Below are 18,150 nucleotides of genomic sequence, written 5' to 3' on the forward strand. Positions count from 1 at the left end.
AATAGATTAAAGGTGTAGCAAAATAAAGACGTGTGTATTGTGGGCTTTTCTTTTCACCACAAGTCTGAAAGAAGACATGTTATTGAAGATAAATAACATTAGCCCCAAATCTCAAAATTGACAAGTAAAAAATTATAGAAAACTATGTTTTTGCCTGCCGTGTCTCACCTTAAAGTGTGTAGCGTTAGATAAACATCATAGATCATACAATTTGTTTCGTCACCTCGCTTGCAATATCACTTGTGTTGTTGCGGCCAAAAAATAAGTAAATCCCATGTTACATTCAGCATCAGGTCAGGTGCATAGTAAATATAATGATTAGCATTATCTTAGTCTGCTCTAGGAGATAACATCGTCATGGAACCTGGTCTGTCCTAACACCGAAAGACGGTAGCTGCTAACGTTAGTAGTACCAAACCCTTCTTGCACTGCAACTACTCGCTAAGCGAAAAAACATAAGCAATATAAAATAGATCAACTTAAAATGTTTTTTTTTTTTTGTTGTTGTTGGAAAACAGCAGCTTCCTATTCTTGGTCCTCGTTGAGAAGCATCGCGACGCAATCATGAATTACTACAAACTGAACGATTATAATTTGAATTTGTGAGTGACAGACAAGTAGAAGGGTGGGGGCACATTGGGGGGCCAATCAGTTTTCAAGAGGGGCCAGTGCCCCCATGGCCCCTCCCCTGGCTACGCCACTGGGCATCAGTATACCTCCAATCATCAGATTGACAGATTCATCTATGCAGAACAGAACCTCCAAACATGTTTCAACCACAGACGTTCATAGAGAGGCCGAAAGTTTCGTAGTTTCGCTATAAAGGAGTAGTTCAGCCAAATGGGAAGATTCGTTCAAATTTAACCATAATATCATATCAAGATGGAATGGCATGAAGGGCGAATGACAGATAGTAAATTGTGTTTTAAAATAGCAGTTTAGTTTTGTTATTTGACATAAATTATATTTTTATTTTGCGAAGAAATGTGCAGCATTTGAGAAATAATAAACGGGAGATGTTCGTTTCCAATTTGTCTTAAATAAATCGTGCCGGGAGATCAGTATCGTGAATCGCATCGCATCGTGAGCTGAGTGAATCGTTACACATGGGACCTTAAATGTTATCACTAGGAAAAAAAACGACTTTTGATTTATGGCAATAAACAGCCTGTATTAGCATTAAAATGACATGATGGAATGAGCATGAACATTTATATATATCAATCTGCATTATACAGACCCCATTTCTTATATTATACCTGTCATGCACGTCAGGCCATGCATTTATTCAAAAAGGCAAACATTGACTGAGAGACAGACGGATCATATTTTTCCTTACGTTGTCGGCTTCACTGTCATTCACTATGTGACTTTGCATCCTTTTGAGAGATTAATAAATAACGTAGTGGGCCGACAGTTGTCAAGAACATCCAGCTGCCTGTTTTCCAATGTAATCCCTTCCACAAATGTTTGTGTTGGAATTATGGAGTTTGTGTGTGAGTGTTCCAGTCGTGGGACGATAATAAAACGAATGAGATAAATAAATGGCCCCTGCCTGCATGTCTGTTTGTGAAAGCTATGATAAATGACACCATCATTTAGGGGAACAATAGTAATTCCTTGGATGAAAACATTCTTGATCACTCATCAACCGAAGCACACCTTAGAGATAATAAGTGTTACGCGACCACATATGATGGATGGTAGGAATGTTTATGTTCATACATTATAACAATTTTAGAAAACACACTCCACTTCTACGCAAATATGTTTGACCTTCTTCATATTTCATAACGGACAAGTTTCTCTATTTCCAGCCTAAAATATTATTTGGTACCAGTTAGAAATCTCTTTCAATATATCTTTAACTCTCTCTGGTACAATTTTAGCTTTTTTTACTTGAGGAATCATTAGTTATGGGTGTCATTTGTGTCCTTCATTAACATGCGTAAAAAAAGCTCCTTACATGTGTGTTTTTTACACATTTAGACAACCTGTTCAAGACCATGTGTCCCTCTGTTATGATTCAACCCTGTTGCCATCACATTTGTGCACCTTTAAAGGGAAAGTTGACCTACAAATGAAAGTTTTGTCATCCTCTAATCACTCTCTTTTCATTTTAAACCTGTTTGTCTTTCTACTACGGAACACAAAAGAAGATATTTTAAAGAATGTTGGTAACCGAACAACAGCAGCTCCTATTGACTTGCATTGGTTTTGAGTCTATAGAAGTGAATGGGTACGACGTTGTTCTGTTACCAGCGTTCTTCAAAATATATTTTGTCTTCTGCAGAAGGAAGAAAGTCAAACAGGTTTTAAGGACAAGAGGGTGAGTAAATGATGACAGAATTTGTATTTTTTGGTGATCCATTTAAAGTAATTATTCTCCAAATCCTTTTTAGACAGTTGAATCTTTACTGTTGTCTTGTTCCGTCTTTGAGCCCCCATTGACTTTCCATAGTATTTTTTATTCCTGTATAGAAAGTCAATGGATGCTGTTAAAGTGAACTACTCCTTTAATGTTTGATGTTGCCATATGGCCACAATGTACCGTTCAGGTTTAATAGGTAGTCTGTTTGTAGTGTTTTTTTCTACGGTCGAAGCATTAGCCCTGACTCATTCCCGCGTCTACACCTGCTCTACTCTTCTATCCGCTCTCTGGTGTACAGCCTATTGAAACACCAGCTGTGTCAAATGTCACATTTGTTGAGACATAACTCCATGAAGAATTCCATTTGGGCCTCTTGCTCTGGCAGTAAACAGGTTAGAAGTGTAAGCAGGGACTAAATCTGCTTTACAACCCAGCAATGACATGGGACAGTTTTGGGTAAGGAAAGACTGAGTGAATGGTGCATCTCTAACTGCGGATGAGAACGTTGACCTGAGCAAAAAACGATAAAGACACAAACAGCAGATGGCTGTCAATCTGCAGTGTATACTTTTATTTTTTGAATATGCTACAGTATGTTATTTAAATTGCAGTGCATGACATACAATTTATTATAAGATGTCCACTATCAATTTAATGGTTGAAGTTACAGATTGTTGCACATTTTCGCTTTGTTTTGGTTGCTTTATTGACTGTCCCCAGAGACCTAAGAGAGTCACAGTCCCTATTTCTGTTTTCTTGAGATGTGCATTTTTGCTTTTAGACTAGGGTTATGTAGCTAAAGCAATTAGATAATATCTCATTATTTGACATCTATGGGATTATTTCTATGTAAATGTGATGTAGGTAAATATATTTTGTGTACAGTATATATTTCAGTTGCTGTCTTGAATTGGCCCCAGGGCAGTTTTTCAGAAGGATTTGCTTAGACCAAGCAAATTTTTGCTCTAATATGCTAAAAAGTGTTATTGTTTTGGCAGCCCTTGATCAGCTAATATAAAATCCTTGTACCCTTTTTTCCATTTTTATGAAGCTAATCTGACTGAACCCGGACCTCTTGCTTTATGCGACGCCATTTTCCGCATATTCTACCCAGGGGCTTTTTAATGCTCTCCTCGACAGCCCTCTTCTCCAAATTGTCCACCTCTCAAAACCCTACATATTTAGTGCCTTCCATTAAGAAACTCATGCATCCATCCAGCCAGCCGACTTGCAAAATAATTTGCGACACACTAGCTGCTTGGTCATGTATAATGATGCAGGTGGGCAATAAATCCTGCAGTCGCAATGAAGCGGCAGCGCTTTTAAAATTCTATTTGCATTCTATTGATTATATAGAAACTGCAAGTACCCCGTAAATGTAGTTTCTAGGCTGCAGCGTATTTGTTTTTTAATTTGTTTGTGTGGGACCAAGTCAGTGTAACGCACAACGGCGGCCGGCTTTGAATGCGAATGACGTCACCCGCTTTGTTTCCCGCACAGCCTGCCGACACCCTAAGACGCATAACATGCTGCATTAAACACAGAATTTCAATGAGCAAGACAGAATTTGCCAGTGTTTCTTAGACAACTCAATGTTCCTGTTCACCAGACCTTTCGTTTTCAGAAACAGTCTCAGGGTTTTGATGTATGAGAGAGCCGCCCGGGTTCTGCTCGTCGCCACATCAAAAACTGTGACGAATGAGCCTCAGGCTGGTGATTGGAAAGCACAGTCAATAGCGTTACACTGCCACAGCTTCATCCATATGGCCCATCCCTCGGTCAACGCCCATTCATCTTATTCATGCAATGATGAAACTGTTGAAAACATAAGGGATGTATTGTGGTGCAGCTCATGTGGGCAAAGGCTGGCAGATGGACAGCCCATTTGTTCTCTCACTGTCTTACCGCAGTGAAGCACAATCAACGCTCTGCAATGATTCCCTAAACTTGGAATCGAAAAACAGAAAGCCATTTTCTGGTGAAACTAATGCAATGAGAACTGATGAGTGAAAATCCACCATCCTTTCACATTTAGAAAGTGCGTAACGGTGCCCGCCGCCTATTCACGGAGCTGCAGTTTCCTGTAAAGTCTTAGGAAATGACCAAACTTCAGAGACAGATCAATAAAAATTGAAATATAACTTTTTGGTCATTTTCGGGCTCATTAGGCTGTACAAAAATGACATTAGAGAGGTAGCAGCTTGTGAATGGATCGATATGGTCGCTGACGAAACGGGTCTCAATTTTATCACGATTTTTTGTTGTTTTTGTTTCTTGTGGCTGATTTTGATAGGAAATGTGCTGGAACTGATCGCTCTGAATCCTAATTCGGGTATTATTCATTACATAAAGTTGGATTTGTGTTGTACTGTCAATGTTATAAATCTAAATATGATTTTTTTTAATACATGCTCAAAGTCTGTTAACTGAATTAATCTAAGACCACAGACACAAACCAATGACCTTGGGTTTTAATATGCAGCTGTATTGGTGTAGAGTTGAAACCTAAAACAGCCAATAGTTAATTCAGTTTAGGCAAATGGCAAAAGTATTAGAAGGCTTTTGCATTTTTCGGATCCTTTGCCACCCTTCACGTCTATTATTTTCTAATTGTAAAGCTTAAAATAATTAAGAGACCATTTCAAAAGGATTTAATTAGTTCACAGAAAGAAAATAAATGATAATTTAACTTAAAGATGTAAATCGTAAATAAAAAAACTTTTTCGAGTGGTTTTTGGCTCTCTTTTCCAGTAATTTTGCGTCTAGTAATTCAAAACAAATATAATATGTAGTATATGCTTCAGTTTATGACATTTTAAAGGATTTTTTGCTTTCAATTTTGTTGCAAAAGGATCTTTCTCTCTTCCAAAATGACTGATTTTGAATGATGATAGTTTGGCTTGTACTTTGCATTTCAATTCACACCAAAGGTGTTCAGCTGGGTTCAGGTCTGGGCCAGTGAAGTTATTCCACACTAGACTGAGTCAGACATTACTTTATGAACTTTGCTTTGTGCACAGGAGCTTTGTAATGTTAAAAAAGAAAAGGGCCCACACTTTTGCTTTAAAATTGGAAGCACACATATGCTGTAGAATTAAGATCTGCACAGAAATCACTGAAATGACTCAAGTCACCATCCTGTTCATTACACATATTTTAAGAAAAATGGTTAATCATATTTTCTTTAAATATAAGAAATTATAAATTAAAATAATGTAAGATATCATAGATTTTTTTACATGTCATGATTTGAGTTGCCTATGTACAGCAATCCGAATCAGACGCTTATGAAGTTCTGTGACAATTAAAATGCTGCCTTAGAAGGCAGAGAAACATGCAGGTTGTGATAGAAAACCCTAAAATCCATCTATAAAAGTTTCTCCTTTTATTTCAGTAAGAGCACCCTTCAAACCCTACACACAACAAGCATATGGTGCTGTATATTTCCTTCCTGGCCAGGTGAAAAATCAAGCTTTTTATATTCTCGAAAGTGACAAGCCCAGCCTGTTTCAATATCAACGCCTTAAAATGTGAAGTGAGGTAAATTAACGTCACCCCTTTGACAGCACACAGCAAACAGAGAGCTGCTGGAGTTTCTAGATACTTTCCAAAAACCTTGGTAGCTTCAAATCGTCTTTCAAACTCAGCAAGCTACATTAGACGCCAAATAAATTGCAGAGAAACCTTGGAGGACTGAGAAATGTCACAAACAGTAACGGCGATTCTACATGTATGGGACGGCAATGACGCTTTTGAACTGTGCATAATTTAACAGAACATTTCAAAATGTTCATAACGATTCTTAAGTCTCTCATTTACATGAGAAGAGTAATCAGCATTTTTTCTCAAGAAAAAGATGCATGTTAAAGTAAGTTATCTATTTGGTAGACAATTTTATTTCGACAAAGCACTAAACCCTGATAAGTTTAAGAAACCCCAAAACTTTTAAGTTTTAGAAACTGTATTGTTTTTAGTTAAGAACACTATAGTCGCACGCGCCTGGCCCGAAGTTGACTTGCTGTTTGCTTATAATATAACAATTTATTTTATATTTAACTATTAATATAAATGTATATTCATATTTTATTGTATATGAATTGTATCAAATTAAATTAAAACTATTTATTGATTCTTTTGCGGAAGTTAAGTGTGGGCCGCATAACATGTCTTCATAACAACACAACCTTGTTAAGAAAATTGTTACGAATTCCAGTGAGATCAGCTAAATATATAAGAACAGTTGATCTCAAATGACTTATTTGAATAAACTTAACACTTGACTGATACGATTTTTTTAAACAGCAGCCAAAAAAAGCACTAGCATTGACAACGGACACTGTATCTGTATATAGAGCGTAGAAGGCATCATTTAAGGTTAGCATTCAGGAAGCAGCAGTCTAGCATCTCAAAGGCCACTGTAATAGACCGGCTCTTGACAAGACGTAACTAGGGAAACTCAACAGCACCTGCTAGAAAGCACAATTGTCTTTAATGAACTGACTAATGAGCATCTCACAGAACTCTCTATGTGTGTTATACATACGGGTTACACGGGAAAAATGCTCAACCTTGCTTTTCGTCACAGATGAAACTCATTTTTTTCACACGTAGTGTGAAAATCTTGTGGTTTTCTCTAATTCAAACCACAATTACAATCTAATCTTTTTGGCTGGCAGGCAAGTTGCAGAATGTGTTTATTTTTGCGATAGTTTAATTAGGAGAATAAAGATACCTTTAGGGAAATGATGAAGCGTGTGTATCCACATTGACTGCACTTGTTAAAACATAAAATGCACAGAGTAAATCTAATTAGTAATTAGAGTTTTTCTTTGGCACTGATGGAGTTTGTAATACAGTTTGTTATTTATTTATTTATTTATTTACTTTTTTCAAGTATATACACTCAGATGCACTTTAAACTGAGCGGTTGAGCTGTTAAATAGGCAACCATCAAGAGATTCTGTATCACATATGATAATGTGTTATGATGACAATGCATGCCATTTGTTTGAATACCATATCAATATGTAATCTTTCTGTATATCAGTAGATGCTTGATAGTATACTTCTAAAACGGAAAAATACCCTGAACTTTTTTCTCCAGCTTCCAACAGCAAGTTGCAAATCACGGGCTTTGGTTCAAAAGCTATTAGCTTCAAAAAGGGTGACAGCGTAAGACTTGACTACACTACATGTTTTTGTACAATTGCCTCAGTTTCCAGTCTGGAAGAGTCCACAATAATTGTTGGGAGTCCGTGCAGATTTTGAGAAGTCGGAGTTGACAGATTTCACAGAAAATCTTATGTTGTATGATGGGTATGGCTTTTTAGCTTTACATTAGAATGTGATTCCATCTAGTTGAAGGATATCAAAACACGTTGTAGACCATCATATGTTCCTAGTAATCTGTAGAGTCCATACTGACATCCAAATTCAGCAACTGCTACTGCGGATATCTCCTGCACATCCATGTTTTTTTCAACTGGTCATGAGGCGAGAGTTTATTGCGTTCAAAAGATGTTAAAGTCTGGACGTGTGTGATCCTAATGTGTGATAGTGTTTCATTTAATGATGCCTAGCTTTTCTGTGGTATTATTACTGTTAAATGTAAATGTAAACTTTCTTTGCAGTATTTGAGGTCTGAAAAAATACAGAGCATGTTTCTCCAATTTTCATTTTCCGCAAATAAATGCAAATAGAAACAATATTTCGGTTTGAAATTTGGCAGAAATGTTGTTAGTAGTTCATAGAATTATACAAAAATGACTATTTAACCTAAACACATACCTAGAAAGAGTAAATTCTTAAAAACTTCTTCTGTCCATGTGTATGTGTGTAATGTGTGCGTTTAGGATTTGTTTTATACACAAAATACGTATGCCTTTATTTAGTCACAACGTCCTCTTGGAAGTTGAGAGTGTTTATGATGTCTCAAAATTTAGCGTTAAAGATTCTTGAGTTCAGGAGTCATTTTCTCAGATTTTCTGTCCTTTTGTCCGATATATTTAAGATTGTGAGAGGAGACATAGCACAGGGAAGATATTTTATAGCACACCAGGAGCAGAAGCTGTTTGCTGTAGGGCACGACGGCACAGGAAGTGCTCTAACTGAAATCCGAACTGAAATGTTTCTGCTCCGTGGAGTGAAACCCATGTAGGGTTGTTAGGAAACACAGATGTACAAATCAATGTTTTGCCTTCAGTGATGGTGCTATAACAAATGGCTTAACACTTTTGAGAGAATAAAACGTTCAAGTACTTCTTTAAAATGATGCTTCATTTACAGTGATTCCAAATAAAACAAGAACAAACGTGAGGATATAATGACTTTAACTGTGCACTGAAAGTGAACGTGCAGTTGCCAGGGAGCCCATCACAGATGTGGCTCTTGATTTTGCTTCGCTAGCTTGGGAGCCACCTTGGATGTGGTGATGAGTTATCACCCTCCTGCAGTTCACAGCTGATTTTCCTCATGCCTCTTATCAACTCTGCTACAATCATATCTTCAGATTATGCATTCACAGCATCCACCAGTAAAGTTTTATGAAGCCCCTGTTCTAATGCCGAGACTTGTGTAGCCTTTTCAGTGGCCTATTATCTACCATAATGAGCAACATTCAAGTGAGATCTGTTCATTTGGGTTCACATTTCAGAATGGACACTTCTTTTTGACTTCTTTTGTTGGGGACCTTTAATATGAACATTCACATTATGTTACTCCTGTTATACATTATATACTAAAAACGTTGTTTTGGTATTTATTTTTCTCTCAGTGTCACAGGTTCTCTTTCTATTTCTCTGTGCTTTTTTTCTAGCTTGAGGTGGAACTGAACAGTTTTGTGACGCCAGACTTAAATTAGAATGAAATGTTGAAAACAATAAACATAGATTTTCTTATCAGCATTTCTGTCAATCCCTAAGTAACATTTTTAGATTTTTCCTAAGGCATACCCATACCTTTACAAAATCCAGTGATATTTTTAAAGCCCAACCAGCTTGTTTGTGTGATACACATCAGATAGTCAATGAATGGATTATGGGCGTGGCTTGTGAGGCTATTACCGTATATGCAACAGGGTCACCACATTTAAAATGTGGGTACAGAGATAGTCCTGTAGTGAATTCTATATATAATTTACAATATTATGTACTGTATTTCACAATATTAATTTCTAGGCAGGTGTTGTGGGTTTCATGGGTTTAGTTTCTTTGCGGAAACCGTTGTGACCCAAATGTCTCAGAGGTGAGTGTTGTTGAATGGTAAATTCAGGCGTTATGATTCGTCTGTGATGTTTATTGCATTTTCTCCCACTGCATTGTGACTTCAGTGCCATACTGCTTTGTATTCTGCCACCTTAAGGAAAAAGTGCACTGCTGACATTGTGAGAGTGCAGCCCAGTGCAGTCGATAGGTTTAAGGTAAAAGAACAAGCACTATTACCTTTGCTGTAAAGCATGGCGAAACAGCAGTAGTGACAAGCTCTTAATGCTTTCAAGGTTTAGCTGAGCCAGCCAAATCATGCGTCTGACATCAGCGGGCAAGCAAGCAGTGTCACAAATGGTTAGGGGTAGTTTAACAAATACAAAATTGTTATACTAAAACTAACATACAGTAATATTGAGGTCGGGGCTCAAGTGATTATTTCTTAGTGTTCGATTAGATACCATAAAACATTGGCAAGATGTCCAGATACACTTCATTGAACACAAGTTGACCTTAAGCTGTCCGAGTGGATGCCACTAGTCAACCCATTGAAAGCTTGTTTTTGTTCGCTAAATTTAAGCAGTATGAGATTAATGATGTACATAATTATGATTGCGGGTTTTGTTGTGGCAAGTAAAATTGTCCAAATTATAAAAATATTATTTTCCCATTTTATGACAAGACAGCTTATTGTGACAGCTAGCACCGCTCTTCCTCTAATTCAAACCTAAATGATGAATAGTTTGCAACAATGATATGTTTTTATGTTCAGAGCATCTATCAATATCGTTCAAAACAAACTGCAATTTTTTTACATTCATTGAGGAACGAAATCATTACGGAAATAAGAAAACCAGGTCGACTGTGTTCTGCCTTTTAAACAGTTTAATGCTCAATTCTCAGAACAAATGTTTACATTATCAATATTTCAGCGTTTTTTCTTGTCGATTTTTAGCAGCGCTTTCAAGTCTCTCATGGGGAATATATGCCCATACTCCCTTACAAGACTCAAGAGCTCAGCCTGTTTGATTGCAAGTCCTCCAAATACCCCCGATTTAATCTGTTATACTCCCCACCGCAAAGACATAAACCCTAGTCACATGTGACGTACTTTCCAAGCTTGCTTGCGAATATGCATTGTGCTCCTTCAGTCAAGAAGACATATGCTGAAAGAATCTTTCAGAACAGCATCTCTATTGAGACAATACAGCTGAAACCGAGCAACAAAACTTTAAGAAAACAGAAAGCATAACCGTGAAAGTGATTTTGAAAGTATCAAGGCCCGTTTCCTCTCCAGTGCGGGTTGTCTTGTAAATACAATGGCGTTATTGCTATACAGAAGCGCGGCAGTCAAAATAGCCTTCAGATCATAATTCGGAATTCTAGGGTGGTTGTGTAACAGAAGCAAAGTGAGAGATAAGCATGAATTGCCAGACACTACAGCCAAGTGGCAAAACTCAAGCTGTTTTTTTTCTTTGAATAAGCCATTAACCTTGAACTCTAAAGCATTAATCACAAATTCATTTCGTCACTCGAAGAAGAAAAGTGCGAGTCGGGGCGAGAAAGTTACACTTGGCGGTTTGTCAAAAGCTACGTGAATAGATTTCCGCAGGCTTTCAAATTGGCCGACCAGAGCAAACAATGCTTTTGAAAAAGCCCCTCTGCAACTTCATTTTCAGAACAATAGCGCCCGCGTTCCCAAAGGTGGCATTTCTCATTTTACTTATCTCTGCACCTTGAAGGCTGTCACAGCGCTCTCTTGTTCTGCACGGATCCGCGCAGTCTCTCGAGATGAGAGCCCGGCGCACGCATCGAGTCAGCTGCAGACATTTCCTATCAGGCTCGGTCGAGGGCTTGAGAGCAGCAACGCTCTGCCCTTCCAGACTCACCCGATACCAGCGCATTCTGACGCTCTAAGTATACCCTGTGATGCCAAAGAATTGCTTTCCTGGGGAATGTCAAAAGGATGGAAAATTGCGGCACTTTGAGTTGACTTGAACGGGCCTTTCCTTTGTATTTAAGTTCAGTGTGAGGTCCGTTTTTTTTCTGTACTGCAATCAACATTGTATGAAAAAGAATATGGCTTCTGAGCAAATTGTTATGTTAGATGCTGTACGTATTTTTGTGGGAAAACGGATTTAGTAGGTTTAAGGGTCTTATAGTGAAAATCGACAGCAAGGTGGAGGTGATAGTAGTCGTTTTATCCATTGTAGAATATATTTTAGTTCTGAGAAAATATTTTGCATCATTTTTTCATCTAATGCAATGTGGCTTAAAGGGATAGTTCACCAAAAATTTAAACGATGTCATCGTTTACTCACCTTCTTGTCATTATATGACTTTCTTTCTTCTGCAGAACACAAAAGAAGATATTTTGAAAAATGTTGTTAACCGAACAACGGTTGTAAACCTTGTCTTTTGCTTTGGAACTGAATGGGTATGTAAATAATGACAGAATTTTCATTTTCGGATGAACTACCCCTTTAGGAGCCTACAAATACCTGTATAGTAAGAGTATTTAACCATTTTCTACATACTTTAAATTCATATTTTACCTGCCTGTCATAATATAACAATTGTGGTCTAAAATATCGTCATTGCTAAAATGTCTAAACTCCACAGATTTTCCTTCATCCACCTTTATTCTCACATAATTGCGAACCTGTGCAATTTTTTATCACTGGAAACATTGTCTTCCAATCAAATGAGTGACTGGCACAATAGTTATAATGTTAGCTTGTTTGTTGTCTATAATTGCCTTTTAATTATGTCCTTCTCATGTTTTTGTAATTGTACCCCCCTTTTTTCTTCTCTAACTTCCTTTAAATAACTTTGAGAAAGAAAAACAATTCTTAAAGCTGCGATCCAGTTACGCACGTCTGATGAAACGGTCTATAGTCTAAAAACGGTCTATGAGTGGATCTCCAGCAGTCAAGGCCATAAAACTACTACACTATACTATTTGTAGTATGTACTTTATACAGTATGCATGGAATACTCAAGTAACCCACTACATTTGCCAACTTGTGCAGTAAACAACTTGGCACTCCATGTCCAGTGTGAGAAACAAACCAAATTTAGCATTCTCTCCATGACTCATTGTTTGACAGGACTGCCAAGGTATTTTTACACAGAATGAGAGATAATTGATAAGGGCGTGTTATGGTCTTTTATAGAAGTTTACCAACCTAGACATATTTGAATAAACGCATTCAATTACATATTTTCTTGGTGTGAAACATTTAGCGAACAGCAGCGCAGTTCCCTGCTCGTCGAAAAACCTCAAAAGTGAGAAAGGGTTGTACAATTAGGCCTTTCATGTTTATCAACAAGCCTTTCTAATGGAATTTTGAAGTTCACTCGCAGTTCAGTTGTGCTCTGCGGCGATGCATAGTGAGGCAATGAAAAAGCATCTAGAGATAGATCATTTATTACACACAAATGATCCCACGAGCATCAGGGGATGAATTAAGTATTATAATGCAAATTAGGCCTTTAAACCAGTAGTCCATCAAATATTCTGAATTGTTATGCCTTCAGACTTCTAGGAATAACCACATGTGAAACATTTAAGATGGGTTGGTAGGGGTTCTGACCGTGTTCTCGTTTGGAGGAACATTTTTGAGGGATACACAGTACATGTAGTGCACTGCAGGGTACTATGTTGATAGTTCTTGCTATGAACAGAATGTGTTGTAGCTTAACCCGCGGTGTGCTTTACTCATGAGCCCCCTGAAAAAACTGTTGATATTTGAAGCATTATAAATTGATGGAGCTAACATTTTTTACAATGTAACATCCGGCCATGCAATAGATCTGTCTGGCTAAAATGTGAAATACCATCATTTTTGTGTGGGTACTTCTGTGATGATAAAATATTTCGATTGGAAATATTTACAGTTGCTAAATCAAAAATAAATCCCCCAAATAACTGAGGATGGTATGTCCTTTCCAAGTGTCCAATATTGTTTGAGCTGACAACACATGACCTCAACACGTGTTTTGTTATCTTTTACTGCTTTATAAAGTTCCCTCTTATGCTGGGTTCACACCAAGCGTGAACAACCGCGTTCCACTCTCTTTATTACTCAAGGTAAAGTTCTTTATTTTCTCGTGAGTGACGCGATCCGACAAATATTTCAAATTTATGCGGAAAACGGGATTGACACGCATTCGTTGCAATCGCGCCACCCGATTCGCACCATTCGAATCACCCGCAGCGACTGCAGCGTCTATACGCATCTTTGCAATGATTTTGTATGTAATTTACTCGCACAAATCGCTTAATTCATGTTTGGTGTGAACCCAGCATTAGTTTTCTTGTTGTTTACTTTCATAAAGGAATAATTCACCATTTATTCACCCTCAAATTGTTACAAACCTGTATACATTTATTTGTTCTGCTGAATACAAAGGAAGATATTTGGAAGAATGTGGGAATCCACACAGTTGTGGGCCACCATTCACTACCATAGTAGATTTTTTTTATAGTTGCCACTTAGACCTGTTTGATTACAAACTTTCTTCCAAATATTTGTTTGTGCCCAGAAGAACAAAGAAAGTCATATAGGTTTCAAAGAATTTGGGTTGAATTAATAATGACAGCATTTTCATTTTTGGGTGAACTATTCCTTTAATTTAAATGTTTAAAACCCTTTATTGTAATGTTAAAAGAAATTTCAGTGACAGACCTATTCACTCTATTAGTTTAAAAACAAACATTTTATTTGAATGTTGTTACAAGTAAAAAATTGTTAATGCTTTGCAGATAAATCTGTTACTTGGTTTCCTTTTTTCATTTTGTTATTAAATATTGTGATACTATCACATCATGAACCAAAAGTATATCAAACGGAGTCTATCGTTCTGCTGTATATTATTACCTATTATATTCTGCATCATATTGAAAGCAGCATGTGAAAAAGCATTCACAAACAGTAATCCGTGTCTCCCCCCGAACCCCATGAGATTTTCTAAAGCAGCAGTCACTAAATTAAACTATTTACATCCTAGAAAACTTCTATTCTTGGGTCACCACCCAATCATTAAATCATTCAGTTAAGAAATGAACCGGATTGCTTTTTAAGTGTGAAAATAAAATTGGAACTAAAATAAAAATAAAAATAATAATAATTTTGCTTAGCGTACTTGTGAGGTTTGATAATGAAACATATACAGAAGTAAATTTAGAGACGGTGTGTACAAAAGATGAAATGTGTCTGAAACTGTTTCATCTTCAGAGCTAGACACACATGCACACAAAAAAACATTATTATTTAAGTCAGCTTTTTGTGAAATAAATTTTTAAAAGAGAAATAAAAAATGATGAAAGTAAATATTAAAGATTCTGTAATCCTTTAAAGTCACTCCATCGCAGTTCATTTTATGAAGCCAAAACAGTGCATAGCGAATACATTCTGAAATTGTTCCCCTTAGTTGGTATGAACGTATAATACTTTTGTATTAAATGAGTAAAATTCTAAATATACGTATGTTTACTTGTGGTCTCTGACTTTTGTACCCCTCTGTCAAATTTTAGAGTAAGTCAATATTTGCTATTAGAAGCGATAAAAGAGTGTGGACAAAAGGTCGGACATGTGCATTCTTGCATAATGCATAGAGGCCAATGTACAGTATTAATTATAAAGTTTGTTTCTTGTGGATAACAGTGACACTCTTTGTATTTCAGTGCATACAAGTGTGGAGCTCGTCATATTCTATTGCTGCCTTATCTTACATAAAGTTATTTCAGAATAGTAACAGGCTTTCGGGCTCAAAGCTCACATTAGATTTATTTTCTGGAGTTATGGAGGTCAGATGTGGTCAGTCATTCAGCTGGGGTTAAAGGTCAGAAACAGTGTGCCGGGCTTTAACATCCCCAGGCGATGCTCTTGATTTGCATTTGACAACCTCTGATTTTACTCGCTAAAATGGGACCTTGACAGGCAATACATCATCTTATTTAGTGGATGATATGCATCAATTCAAGAAATGGAAAAACTGTTGTTTTGGTCAAATAATTCATGTTCTGTTCCTGTCATATAGTTTGGATCTCAATAGGGAGAATTTGGCACTATATTTACTCTTTGCACTTCTTATACTAATGTTGTTTTCTGATGTAAAGGGGGCATTTGTGAATAAGGCTTTGAACTTTTATCAGTTATGGATTTTTTTTAATGGGTAATGAGATTGTACAAGTTACAGGATCATGTTTGATGGTAATCATTTCAATTGAAGAATCTATTAAGCCCAAATTCACAGAATATGCATTGCAAAGCAAAATGCTCATATGTTTGTACGTTGTATAAGAACCCAGTATTGCTATGTTTCATTACAAGTAGTCATGTGTGAAAACACACTAATTAAAGACAAACAAGAAAATTCCAAAACAGAGCAAAGCTATCAATGCGTTTAATATAAAGGTACAATAAATGTGAAAGCCTCAGGCAAGGACAGTGTTTTTATCTCACATGGCAAAAAAACGTCTGATGGGCGGGATGGTTGAGTATAAAGAATGTATACGTCGAAGCAATACTATCATTTTAAATATTACAGGATGAAATTGATTGAATATCATGCAATATTTACCAAGTCTTTTCAGTCGGAAATAGCATTAGGGTGCTTTCACACTAGAGCTTAAGATTCAGATGAAAAGATCTGGTATGGATCAGATAAATAAAACTAGATTCTTGAGCATGACAATAGACTTGTGCAGGGATGACATATGACATACAAGAAATGTATGTGATTTAGTTGACCGATAACATCGGCTAAGGGGCGGGGCTTGTGCCTATGAAGGCTCTTAAAGAGGAGTCCACCTCTCGATTCCCAGCCCTACAAAAACCCTTTCAAAAAAGCCATTAACTTTGGGACGATGGAAGCGTAAGTGCTAAAATGCTAACTTGCTTCTGAGTTTTGGATACAAAAATACAACATTCCGAGTTTGACTCTTGTGGTACATTTATTTGGCAATATTTGAAATATGGAGAGGTTGTTCGTTACAAGTCAGTCGATATTGATCGTTGTGGTTAGGATGAGGTAATCAGAAAATCTCTTCTATGATCTTTTGAAAAGAAACCTACATAAAACACTGCACCTCATTGAGAAATCTACAGAGAGATGGTTCTTTTAATGGAGTATCATTATCTGCTCTTCATCCACTCGGGAAAGTGAGGAGGGGCTGCTGGAACCGTGCAGCAATGGCAGAAGTGGTGACCATGAAGGAAAATTTATGGGACATGCATGGGTAATGAGATTACAGAGCTGTATCTCGCCAGCCAGAGAGCAAGATTAGCAGGTACAGCCCAAAACTAGAGGTGGATTGGAAGCAGCCCCCTCGCACGTGAGCGTACATATGAGACAGGTCCGCAGAGGCACGTTCACAGCGGGTGTGTGTGCGCATTTGATGATCTGCTAGTCTTCTGTCTTTCCGCTGCTGGTATATTGGGACTGTGGCAGGGCTGACTATTGGTCGCAGCTGTCTCGGGTTCTCTGAGGGCCTGCGCCATACGGTCGGCATGAGTGGCCTGGAGTCCTGTAGGACGCTTCTGACCATGTGCCGTTTCCATTCTAGCATTTAATATCAACCCTAGCAGTTTGTGCTGTGATTTTCCCCCAGAAATAACCACAGAAAGATCAAGTTGGTTGTACGTTGACTTGTAATTTGTGAGGTTTTTAAGAAATGTAGTTTGAGAGTTGGAATTATAATTGAATTGCCAAGACCACGTTCATTGTATCATCATAAGATGATAAATAATAAATAAATAAATAATTATTTCATGTTACATTATATTGGGTGATAAAACAAATCCATTTATTAAATTAAATCAATTCCATATAATTTACAGCACTTAAAACGTCATATATATGTCTTTAAATAGCTGTTTCAGATGATTAATGAAACAGTGCACTCTGGTCTCAATGTCCTTCAATTCTACAGCTAACAGCAACAGGCAAGACAGTGTGTTGACCTTTGAATGCTCTATCATATACGCTACTATCCGTGGTATCAATTATTAATCTCCCCATGCGCTGCGCTGCAAGCCATTATTCCATTTGATATTGGAAAGGTAGATAGAAATAACAGCTGTGCTCTCTGCCACTATGCATGTCAGCTTTGACTGTCACCGAGACCTGTAGGGCGTGTTCAAAAATGAATGAGCTCTGCTTACAGTGTAAATAACCAGTGGCCCGGCACCTGAGGATGTTTACAATGCAAACACCTGCTGTTACCGCTATGATTGGTTGAATCTGTGAAGCGAGCTGCTTCCGATCGGTGAGCCGGGCCGGGTGCCCGCTTCTCAGGTGCGAAATACACAAACACGTGTCCCTGTAAATTTACAGGATTCTGGTTAGCTGTATGTAAACTACTGCGTATGATGTTCTTGAAGCAAACGGCTAAACGTTTACTAAATGTATGTATACTAGATGCTTAGTCGGGTAATGTCCCTGTTTACCTTCCCGAGTAATCTCACCAGACGAACGTTCTCATCCGCTCATCTGTAATCGATGTTCTCTGAGGATTAATCGGAGAGGCAAAAAGCCAGAGCATCAATCACAGTGTCACTCCAGCAAAGT

Source organism: Barbatula barbatula (genome assembly GCF_947034865.1).
Source record: "Barbatula barbatula genome assembly, chromosome: 7".
In the NCBI taxonomy this organism is placed as follows: domain Eukaryota; kingdom Metazoa; phylum Chordata; class Actinopteri; order Cypriniformes; family Nemacheilidae; genus Barbatula; species Barbatula barbatula.